The sequence below is a fragment of the Lemur catta genome, chromosome 1, assembly GCF_020740605.2.
Source record: "Lemur catta isolate mLemCat1 chromosome 1, mLemCat1.pri, whole genome shotgun sequence".
In the NCBI taxonomy this organism is placed as follows: domain Eukaryota; kingdom Metazoa; phylum Chordata; class Mammalia; order Primates; family Lemuridae; genus Lemur; species Lemur catta.
Genome location: NC_059128.1, coordinates 153141017 through 153154154, shown reverse-complemented (window position 1 = coordinate 153154154; position 13138 = coordinate 153141017).

Below are 13138 nucleotides of genomic sequence, written 5' to 3'. Positions count from 1 at the left end.
GCAATAAGAAGGGAGATTATACCTTGACCAGCAACAGAATCAAACAATCTTTTTTTTATTCTGTGTTTTCAAAAGAGAAGAATTTTTTTTTTTTTTATGTTTTAAGGTAAAGGCGAAGAAATCAGTAGAGAAGAGAGGGAGATTAATGCATAGAGAATTAATAAAAGAGACTTTTTTCTTTGCATCCAGAGAGAATGTGAAGGATATTTCAAAGTGGAAGACGAGGGATCTCCTTTGGAAGGGGATTGATTTATCCATTAAATAAAAGGTGGGCATCTGCTGAGAACTGAAGTAAGGGGAAATGGAATTAGATCAAGAGGAGTGAAGAGGTTTTTTATGGCTACCGGGGAGTATTTGGGCATATATTTAAGTGTTGTAGTTACTAAGTAGTGAGTGGTGATGATGATGATGTACATAAAAAGATAGGAGACGTAACTTCAGGTTGAAACACGAAATCTAGTTTATGTCCAAAAGCTAGCGTTAAAATTGACCTTAAGCTCGAAATTTTATCAATTCAGAATTTACTTTTAGGGGTCAGGAAAATGTCCAAAATTCCATGCTCTGTTTGTTTGTTTGTTTGTTTGTTTGTTTTCACTTTTCCTACCCCTCAAACTTTTTTGGATGTGAAGCAATTTCCAAATTGATAAAGATTCATTAGTGACAAGAGGCTGAAAGAATCATAGCCGGAAATCACAGTGAGCTCCGGCAGTCTTCATAAAGCCTAGATTTGAGTACGTGAACTCCAGAGGACAGGAAATTCAAGTCCCGCGGACTTCTAAGTGGTGATGAAACCAAAATATAAGTTCCATGAAAGTAGGAGCTTTGTTTCCTTTACTTCTGATTCCCAGCACTTAGTGCAAGGCACACACTAAGCACTGAATGAGTGTTTATTGACTGACTGTTGAATAATATGCGAACAAGGGCTGTACCATGTATTGCTTACGTACCAACAACCAGATGTAGAATTGCTATTCAATTAAGAGCATTTGTTTTTCTCTAATTTCAAGCACAGTGAAACCACACACACACACACACACACACACACAAACACATCCCAAAACACAAATTTTGTGTTTATGTATTTTCTTAAAGCACTTCCTTTCTTGAAGTGAGTATTCTAGGTGCTTCTCAGGGGTTCTGACTAAGGGGTTCTGGGTAAGGATGGTTTGTGTGGCTCCTAAATTTTAGCCTTGTTCATGAGCTTAAGAGCATAAAGAAGATTTGGAGAAGCTATAAAGTGTAGAAGAAAAATGTAAGAAGCAGCTCAAACTTAAAATGAAGACTTAAAAATAACAAAGTGAACATGAAGATCACCTACAACTCCATCCGTTATAATTTTTAAACAACAGAATCCTACCATATATATTTTCCTACAACTTTTTTTTTTTTTTTTAACTTCCTTCCATGTTTCCAGGCCCATGAGTGTGGATCTAGCTCATTGTTTTGTACTGCTGGTGTTCCATCATGTAGTGTACCATAATTTATTTAGGTATTCTGTTGTTGATGGGTCATTTTAAGAGTTTGTGTTAACAACCTCTGCTGCAGTATGTTTGTACATATATTTTTATGTATTTGTGATACTATTACTTAAGGATGGATTCCTAAGATTAGGTTTGCTGCTGCCAATTGTTTCTTGAAAACAATGCATCTATTTTTAGCTCTTTGAGGTATTTCCAAATTCTTTTCCACAGAAATTGCGCTAATTTGCAGTCCCACCAGCAGTGTAAGAGTGTTCCTGTCTCTCCACATCCTCACCAGCATTTGTTGTTTCGGGATTTTTGGATAAAGGCCAATCTCACTGGGGTTAAGTGATATCTCATTGTGGTTTTGATTTGCATTTCTCTAATGATTAGAGATGTTGAGCATTTTTTTTATATGTTTGCTGGCCAGCAATAGCACTATTAGGCGTCTACCCAAAAGAACAGAAGACATTCTGTAATAAAGACATTTGCACCTGAATGTTTATGGCAGCACAATTCACTACTGCAAGGATGTGGAAACAACCCAAGTGCCCATCAATTCGTGACTAGATTATTAAAATTTGATATATGTATACAATGGAATATTAATCAATTATAAGAAATGACGGTGATCTAGCACCTCTTATATTTTCTTGGGTAGAGCTTGAGCCCATCCTCTGAAGTGAGGTATCACAAGAACAGAAGAATAGGCTCCACATGTACTCACTATCAAATTAGCACTAACTGATAAGCAGTATGGTGCTCACACAGTAGTAATATTGTTCAGGGATTAGGGGGTTGGAGGTGGGTAAACTCACAACTAATGGATGCGGTGAGCATTGTAGGGGGAGAAAGACATGCCTCAAATCATGGTTTGGGTGTGGCAAAGTCATAACATGTAACCAAAATGTTTGTACCCCCATAATACCCTGAAATAAATAAATAAATAAATAACTTCTGTAAGTTTTTAGCAAACAGGAGATTCTCTGTTTCAGAACTTTTTTCCAGCATTGACTCTTAACAATCTATTTAAATTTTTGCCACTGATAAGTAAAATGCCTTCCTAATCTTTTTAAATTTGCATTTTCTTAGTTATTGCCAGGCTTTACCATCTTTTTCTGTTTATTAGCCATTCCTGTTTATTTTTGTGTGAACTGCCTGTTCAGATCCATTGCTCAGTTTTCTAGTAGATTGACTTTTTCATATTAATTTATATAAACTCATTTTATATTTTGAATATTAGCTGTTTATTTAAATATACTGTGTTTTCCCCTAGTTTGCCACTTTTATTTTTGTTTATGTATTCTTTGCCTTAAAATTTTAAAAAACATTTATGCAGATATAATTATTAAATTTTTGCATCAGGAGTTTGAATTTTAAGTTTCCTAACCCAATATTTCTCATTCATTTAGTTTGAATACTTTTATTATTTTGTTTTGACAGATATGCATCTAACTCAGGTGAAATTTGTTTTTGTGTATAAACTAACATCTAACTATTTTTCTTAGATTTAGATATTCAATTGCTTTAACACAATTTGCCTTAATCCATTTCCCCTGGAATTTAAAATACTGCATTAGCACATATTAAATTTTTATTTGTTCTTGAGTTTCTCTAGATTCTACTCCTGTAATTAGTTTATCTGTTAGTGCTAATTCCTTGTTATGATTCAGTTTCCAAATTATCTTGTCTATTTTCATGTATTCTTCCAGGTAGATTTTAAAATCAATTTGTCAAATTAAAATAAAATACACATATGAAACAATTGATATTTGTAATAGATCATCTTAAATGTACATCTTTAGTATTTTTATTAGGGAATATGGCATATCTCTCTATTTATTCAGACATTATTTTATGTCTTTCAGTACAATTTTAGAGTTTCCTAGGTATTGAAATATTTTTGTTGCCTTTTTGGCATCACTTTATACAATAATGTTTTCTCATTTAAGAATCTAAGGAATTAAAAATGTGCTAATAGATTTTAAAAATATGGAATCATCCTTGAAAATGGTGTATTATTCTTTTAATTTTTTACTGTATTTGACTTACTGAATTTTTAAGGAATATTTGCATGTATATTAGTAAATGACAATTCATTAGCATTTTTAAGTGCTATTATTTTTAATTTTGATGTAAGCATTGTGTTTAATTTGTAGTCTGAATAACAGAAATTTGCCTGTTTCTAGGGAGTTAGGTATACTCTGAGCTTGGCACCCTGTCAAATGGTAGATCTTTGACAAACTTCAATTTCCTCTTTTGATTTTAGCCAACTTGGCTTTTCTATCTTTTCTTGAGTATTTTTTCCATTTATATTTTGACTATATATCATCCATTTAATATTAATTTTCAAACATTTGTCAAAAGGGACATAAAATAATTACTTAAAATTATCAAAATCTATAACTGTCATAATTCTTTCCTATTTTATTACTAATAAAGTATTATTTTTGTTTATTTTTCTCTTTTATGGTCTTACTTAGTGTATCAGTTATTTGCTCATTATATTCAAGTATTTGAAGAAACTTACTTGAGTTTCATTTATCAATTTAAATATATTTTTATTTTCTTTTTTGTTAATTTTAACTTAAATTAAGTCTTTCCTTCTATTTTCTCTTGGTTTATTTTGTATTCTTTTCTTTTTATTCTTAGTTTGCTGAGTGGTTTTACTGTGATGTATATTGTATATTTGATTTTGTCAAACGATATGCTTTTTCTGTACCTATTTTGTGATGATCATATGGTTTCTATTTTATCTGTTAATGTGGTGAGTTGTTGATTTTTTAAACTTTTTTTCATTTCAGCTTATGACAGGGGTACAAATGTTTAGGTTACATATATTGTCTTTGCCCCACCTGAGTCAGAGCTTCAAGCATGTCCATCCCCCAGACGGTGCGCACCACACCCATTAGGTGTGAATATACCCATCCCTTCCACCCCCCTCCCATCTGCCCAACACCCTATGAATGTTATTACTATATGTGCACTTAAGTGTTGATCAGTTAATACCAATTTGATGGTGGGTACATGTTAAACCAACATTTCAATTCTGGGATAAAACCCAAGAATGGCCATTATGTATTTCTTTTTATAAGTTGTTGGATTCAATTGGTTAAAATTTTTCAGAGAATTTTTTCCTCTATATTTGTGCAGAATATGGATCTGTTGTTTTCTTTTCAAATCTTTGATTTTGGTCTCAGAGTAATGCTGCCCTCATAAAATGAATTGGAAAGTATTTTTCTCTTATAATTACTAGAAAATTTTGTGAAAAATTGATGTTATTTCATCTTTAAATATTTGCTAGAATTCACTAATGAAACCATTTGACTTGAGTTTTCTTTGCAGGAAGTATATTATCTACAAATTTAATTTATTTAATTAACGATGATAATATCTAACCTATTTTATCGCCTATATGTGCCAACATTGTGATATTTATATAAATATGTAGGTCAGTCCTTACAACAATTTTACAAAATTTGTACTATAATTTTTCTCATTTTTATTTATTTGTATTTTTAAATTTTTAAAATTTTAATTATTGTGGGCACATAATAATTGTATATATTTATAGGGTACAAATGATGTTTTGATACAAGCATACAATGTGTATTAATCAAGTAAGGATATTTGAGGTATCCATCACCTCAATTTATAATATCATTTCTTTGTGTCAGGAACATTCCAATTCCACTCTTCTAGTTATTTTAAAGTATACCCTAACTTATTGTTAACCATAGTCACCTTGTTGTGCTATCAAATATTGGTCATTCTATTTAACTATAATATATTTTATACCCATTAATCATCTCCACTTTATTCCCCCTTTCCTGCTACCCTTTCCAGCCTCTGGTAACCATTATTCTGCTCTCTGTCTCCATAGATCAACTGTTTTATTATTGATCTCCCACATGTGAGTGAGAACATGCAAGATCTGTTTTGCATGCTTGGCTTATTTCACTTAATGTAATGTTCTCCAGTTCCATCCATGTTGTTGCAAGTGGCAGGATTTTATTCTTTTTTATGACTATATAATATTCAAGAAATCATTGCCCAGAGCAATGTCCTGAAGGGTTTCGCTAATGTTTTCTTTTAGTAGTTTCATAGTTTCAGGTCTTAGATTTAAGTCTGTAATTCACTTTGATTTGATTTTTGTATAGGGCGAGAGATGAGGGTCTAGTTTCATTTGTCTGCATATGGATATCCAGTTTTCCCATCACTATTTATTGAAGACACTGTCCTTTCCCCAATGTACGTTCTTAGTAGCTTTGTTGAAGATAAGTTCATTATAGATGTGTAGATATAATTCTGGGTTCACTATTCTGTTCCATTGGCCTGTGTGTCTGTTTTTATGCCAGTACCATACTTTTTTAGTTACTACAGCTCTGTAGTATAATTTGAAGTCAGGTAATATGATTCCTCCAGTTTTGTTCTTTTTGCTCATGATAGGTTTGGCTAGTCTGGGTCTTTTGTGGTTCCATATAAATTTTAGAATTATTTTTTCTATTTCTGTGGTGAATGTCATTGGTATTTTGACAGGGATTGCATTAAATCTATAGATTGCTTTGGGTAGTGTGGACATTTTAATAATTGTCGATTCTTCCAATCTATAAGCATGGGATATCTTTACATTTTTGGGGGGTGTTCTTTGCAATTCCTTTTACCAATATTTTATAATTTTCATTACAGAGATCTTTCACGTCTTTAGTTAAGGTTTTTCCTAGGCATTTTATTTGTAGCTATTACAAATGGGATTACTTTCTTGGTTTCGTTTTCAGATTGTTTGCAGTTGGCATATATAAATGCTACTGATTTTTGTAAGTTGATTTTGTATCCTGCAACTTTACTGAATTTGTTTATGAGTTCTCATAGTTTTTTGTGGAGTCTTTAGGTTTTTCTAGATGTAAGGTTATATTATTTGCAAACAAGGATAATCTGACTTCTTCCTTTCCAATTTAGATGCCCTTTATTTCTTTCTCTTGTCTGATTGCTCTAGCTAGAACTTCCAGTACTGTGGAAGTAGTATGGAACAGTGGTGAAAGTGGACATCTTTGTATTGTTCTAGGTCTTAGAGGAAAAGTTTTTAGTTTTTCCTCATTTAGTGTGATACTAGCTGTGGGTCTGTCATATATGGCTTTTATCATGTTGAGGTAGTTTCTCTTACCCCCAGTTTTTTTGGAGTTTTTATGATAAAGGGGTATTGAATTCTATTGAATGCTTTTCCAACATCAGTTGAAATGATTATATGGTTTTGTGTTGTTTTAATGTGTTGTTGAATTCAGTTTGCTAGTATTTTTTGAGAAATTTCACATTTATGTTCATCAGAGATACTGGCCTATAGTTTTCTTTTTTTGTTGTGTCTTTTGTCTGGTTTTAGTATCAGGGTGATACAGACCTCATAGAATGAGTCTGGGAGTTTTTCCTCCTCCTCTATTTTTTAGAATAGTTTAAGTAGGATTGGTACTAGCTTTTCTTTGAATGTTTGGTAGAATTCAACAGCGAAGACATCAGATCCTGGGCTTTTCTTTGTTGGGAGACTTTCTCATTTTTAGATGAAGTAACTGAGGTTTAGGGAAGTTAAGTAACTTGCCCAAAAGTGCATACCTAGTAAAGAATAAAACAAGGCTTCAAACTTACGTTTTTTCTAATGTGGTTTCTGAATCCTTCAACCACATATTGATTGTAAATTTTTCATTCTAGTAATAGGTCTGACAGTAGAAAGCATAGTTTTTAATTCATTTATTTATTCATTCATCCACTCATTCCTTGCTGTCATTCAACATGTATGTTAAATACTTACCATGAGGCCTTACCATGTCTCAGGCTGTGTATACTAGACATGCTAATTACAGAACTAGACATGAGATGACTATAAAGAAGTTATTGAAGAAGAGAGTGTGAATGTCTTCTGTCTGTATTCAGAGAGAGATTTTCTGAATAGGTCCTTAGGGATGCTTATCTTTGCTGGTATTACAGTATTCTGAGCAACTTTTCCCCCAACTAAATCTCTCCAGCACTACCTTCTGACCTCAAATCACAGAATCCAATACTTGCAGGTGCTTACCAATTGAGATTAGTACCACCAGTGAAATCATGTCATGCCTTGACGCATGGCACAGAAAGTAAACAGTCTCAATGCCTACATGACAGCTGCTGTACTAGGCAAACTAAAAGCTCCTGATGTGGAATTTTCAAGAAGCAATTGAAATGAAGTCTACATAATTTCCTTACCAATCAAAAAGGTGACCTCCACCTCCACCTCCACCTCCCTTTTTTCTTCCCCAACAGCTCTGAAGTATTACAGCTTTACAAATGTCCTGGCTTTTATTTTCTTGTTATGTAGGAAAGACAAAATGAAATCATTTGTGGACATGCAAGGAAATTCTCAATTACATTTTCTTCTTTTAATTGAAACTACATGGTTCCTTTTCTTTGAATATTTTTCAGTTGGGTTAAAGGATGCTGGCATTGAAAATGTTCTTACACTTAAAAAATAGTTTTTGCCAGGAGGGTTTGTCCCAGTTTGAAAAATAATGCAATGTGCTTCCAAATAAACAAATGTGTCACAAGAACTGGAAGCCAAGAGGCTAAAAACCAAATGAAAAAAAAAAGAAATAAAGAAACTCACCCTTAACATCTGTTTACGTATATGTCAGTACTTGGAGGAAAAAAATTAAACCACATCTGTTACGGCTATCTAGGCTCCCTCAATGTGACATATGCTTTGATAGGTCCAACTGGAAAGCAGAACCCAGGAAGAGAGTGTTGAGCTTGTAGCCAGTGATTCTTTGGATTGTCAGAATTTGGCTTTAAGTTTCAAAATCTGCTCTCAAATCTCCTGATTAAATTGTCTTACTACAGATAATCAGATGGTGATACCTATAATTTTAAAATATGAAAGGTCTTTAAAAAATCTTTAATCTATGAAATTGTGTTAAAAATGAGAAAACTGAGACACCTAAAGGCTAATTAATTTGACTAATATTTAACAGCTAAGTAGTGGCAGAACTCAGACCAGAACATAGGTTCCATGAATGAGAAAATGTATTCTTTCTTCTATGTTGAACAACTTTTCTGCAGGTAAGAAAAGTGGGGAAAGAATTAAGCTTGAAAACCAAGCTAATCTCTCCTTTGTTCTGTGTGTACCTGAATACTCTTGAACCTGCTATATACTCCAACATACATATAAAAATTATACCAAGTAATGAAGGATGTGATATGTGGCAAATTTTAAAAGATATGCAAAATTAGGACATGGTAACTAAAACTTTTGAAAATTAAATGAGATACATAAAAAGAACTTAACATAGAGCTTGGCACCTACATAGAGCTTAATAAATACAAAAATTACCTGGAACATAAAGGGGAAGTCAATCAAGTTTCAAAATCATGCAGATATGAGTTGGCATATTGGTTCCTGACTTACTAGACCTTGACCAACATATCAACATTAAGTCTCAATTTCCCTATCTGTAAAATAGGGCTAGCATTAGGACCTATTCAGAAGGTTTGTGAGCATATGTGTATGAAACACCTTGCTCTGGACCTACTTTGTACTATTTGGTCTAGTCTAGCTGTTCCAGCATCAGCAAGATATACCAGGTCCTTTCCCCCTCAAAAAAGTCCTGCCATAAGCCTAATTTTCATGGATGAAGATGGTATCTCATCAGGACAACCCCATTCAAATCTCTCTCTTTTGTCTCTATTTTATTGGTCACCAATTTGACAGCTACCATTGGCTTTGTGGGTAGGACCAAGACACATGGGAGGAATTCAGTAAACTCTAGTGGATTTCCCTCAGCAATTGCACTGCAAGAAAATACTTGGAATTAAAGAGCAAAGCAAGTTACTAATGAAAAGAAACTATTATAGAAAGCTGATAGTTTGGTAGTAGCTAGCTATGGTGTGATGCTCACCTGCATAAAACTATGGTGGAGAAGAGCAAATATGACAAGACGATAAGACAATGTTGATAGCTGTTCTAAAGTATAGTAGGCCAGTAACATTATTTGTAGCAAACTGAGATATGAAGTGAGAAATCAATGAGCAATTTCTGATGATATTGGATAATAATACAGTAAAAACCAGCAGTAATTAAGGATTTTTTTTTTTTTGAGACAGAATCTCACTCTGTTGCCTGGGCTAGAGTGCTGTCGTGTCAGCCTAACTCACAGCAACCTCAAACTCCTGGAATCAAGCAGTCGTTCTGCCTCAGCCTCCCAAGTAACTGGGACTATAGGCATGCGCCACCATGCCCGGCTAATTTTTTCTATATATTTTTAGTTGTCCAGCTAATTTCTAGTTGTTTTTTTGTTTTGTTTTGTTTTTGGTTTTTTTAGTAGAGACGGTGTCTCAGTCTTGCTCAGGCTGGTCTTGAACTGCTGAGCTCAAATGATCCTCCCACTCGGCCTCCCAGAGTGTTAGGATTACAGGCATGAGCCACGGAACCCTTCCAATAATTAAGGATTATATGCAGTATACAAAGACCAATTTGGGGAATTTACCTGACTTAGCCAAATGTTGTCAAATAGAATTATTGTGGAGCCTACAATAGTGAGTTACAAAAAAATCATTTTAACTTTTTAAAAAAAATTTGAGATAATTGTAGATTCGTATGCAATTATAAGAATAGCACAGATAGACCCCATGTAGCCTTTACCAAGTCTCCCCAAATGGTAACAACTTGCAAAGCTATGGAACAATATCACAACTAGGATATTGACATTGATGCAGTCAAGATACAGAATAGTTCCATTGCCACAAGCATCCTGCATCTTATCCTCTTAGAGCCACATCCACCTCCCTCCTGGCCCCATTCCTTGCTTAGCCCCTGGCAACCACTAATCTGTTCTCCATTTCTATAATTTTATCATTTAAAAATGTTATATAAATGGAAACATACAATACATAAACTTTGGGGATTGGCTGTTTTTTCCCACTCAGCACAATTCTCTGGATTTTCATCCAGGTTGTTATGTGAATTGACAGTTCATTCCTATTTATTGTTGAGTAGTATACTATGGTGTACATGTATGAGTTTGGTCAACCATTCCCCCGCTGAAGGACATCTATGTTGTTTTCAATTTGGGGCTATTATGAATTAAGCTGCTAAAAATATTTGTGTACAGGTTTTTATGTGAACACAAGTCTTTGTTTCTCTGAAGAATTGCCCAGGTGTGCAATTGCTAGATCATATAGTAGTTATATATTTGATTGCTTTTTCACATAAACGACCAAACTATTTTCCAGAGTGGCTGAACAATTTTACATCCCTGCAAGCAATGTATGAGTCATCCAGTTTCTCTCTCCACGTCCTGCCAGTATTTGGCATTGTCACTATTTTAGCCATTCTGATAGGTGTGCAGTGATATCTCATTGTGGTTTTAATTTGCATTTTACTAATTGCTAATGATGTTGAACATCCTTTCATATGCATATTTGCCACCTGTATATCTTCTTTGGTGAAATGTGTCTTCATGTCTTTTTCCCATGTTCCGGTTGAATTGCTTGCATTTTTGCTGTTGAGTTTTGAGAGTAACTTATGTTTGTGATACTAGCCTTTGTCTGATATATGGCTTATAAATATATTCTCCCAAATTGTAGCTTTTATTTTTATTCTATTAATAGAGTTTTTTGCTGAGTGAAAGTTTTAAATTTTGATGAGGTCTAATTCATGAAATTTTTCCTTTTTGGATCATGCTTTTGGTGTTCAGTCTAAGAATTCTGCCTACTCTTGGATCCCAAAGATTTTCCCCTATGTTTTATTCCTAAAAGTTTTATAGTTTTGTATTTAAGTTTATTATTAGCTTGACTTAAGTTTTTATTAGGCATGAGGCTTAGGTAAACATTTATTTTTTTTTGCCTATGGATGTCTAACTGCTCCAGCACCACTTGCTGAAAAAGCTAATATTCCATTAAGTTGTTCTTGTGCCTTTGGGGGAAAAAATCAGTTTGGCATATTTGCAAAGGTTCTATTCTCTTTCTGGGTTTTGTATTTTCTCCCGTTGATCACTGTGCTCATTCCTCTGCCAATATTACACAGTCTTGATTACCGTAGCCATATAATAAACCTTAACATTGGATAGAGTGATTCCTTCTACTTTATTTTTCTTTGTCAAGATTTTTTGGCTATTCTACAGTTGGTTCTTTTCCATATAAATTTTAGAATAAGCTTGTCTATATCTACAAAAAAAAACTTGCTTGGATTTTAATAGGAATTGTGTTAAACCTGTATATTAGTTTGGGAAGAATTGACATCTTTAATATGTCGAATCTTCCAATTTGTAAATAGGATATATTCTTTATTTATTCAGGTCTTCTTAGATTTCTTTCAACAGAATTTTGTAATTTTCAGCATATAAATCTTATAGATGTTTTGTTAAATTTATATCAAAGTATTTCATTTTCTTGGAGTGGTCATAAATGACACTGTTTAAATTTTGCTTTCCACATGTTTGTTGTTAGTATGTAAAAATGTGATTGATTTTTGAGTGTTTCTCTCATAAATTGATCTTTTAAGAATCAATGTTTTTTAACACATATTTGTTAGTATTCCCTTCTGTATAAATTGCATCATATCTTGGGGAATATTAAGGTGTAGTTAATCTTTACATTTACAGCAAGTCCAGGCAACTTATATTTTGATTGTGTTCTTACCACTCAACTTACTGCTACCAAAGGTTGAAGAAGTGAAAACTATAAGATATAATTTTATTTCACAGATTATACAGGTTATACAGATTATACAGGTCTGAAGCACTGATGAGAAGTTTTGCAAAGGGACAGGAAGAAAGTATTGAGTAAAATGAGTCTGATGAGTACAGTAAGGTGGGAGGGTCCCAGGCCTAGGATTTGGGATACCTGGATTCTAATTGCCCTCCAGATTTTTTCTGTAGCTCAGGCAAGCTTCTGAATGACTTCATCTATAAATGGTTCATATCACATAAGTACTTTTTGTTTCCCAGCAACATATTTTAGAATACAATGAGATTATACTCATGGAACGCTCTGGAAACATAGAGATGCTACACCAATATAAGGTTAGAAGATTTTTCCCTCCTCCAGTGATTTAAATAATTAAGAGCCATTTTCCACTTGGAAAATGCCTTTTAGTTTGAGTATCAAGGTGAAATGTATATTATCAAGGTAGGCTATCTACAAACAGCCATGTTTCTGGGGAGCAGGAGTTAATTACATCACACCACGTATGAGTGAGTGTCCTTCCATCCAGGCCAACTGGGCATTATTACAAGTAGAAGTAATTGCCCTGCCTTTCATCACTCGCCTAAATCATTAGAACACAAGATTATTAAACTAAGACCCTACCAATTTAGCTGCTCAATGATGGAGTCTATTAGACCATCTGCTACCTTATCAACACCAGGCACAGCAAGTCCAGGCAACTTTATACCCAACATGTAGCATCATACTGCTTCCAACTGGTCCATATACTATTTTTAAGTGATTGTTATTTAATTGCTAAGGCTAACAAGCAATCCAACAACTGCTTCTCAGCTGTCAGTAAGACTTGCCAAAAGTGGACTGTTTGGTTTAGAAAGAGCCATTGCACAGCATAAGTTTATTTAAAATCATGTTATTCAGGCCAGAGTCTGGAAAGATTATTTCAGGAAGGCATGAATCTTAAAGACACAGGATTGTGACCTCATCTTCATCTCTGT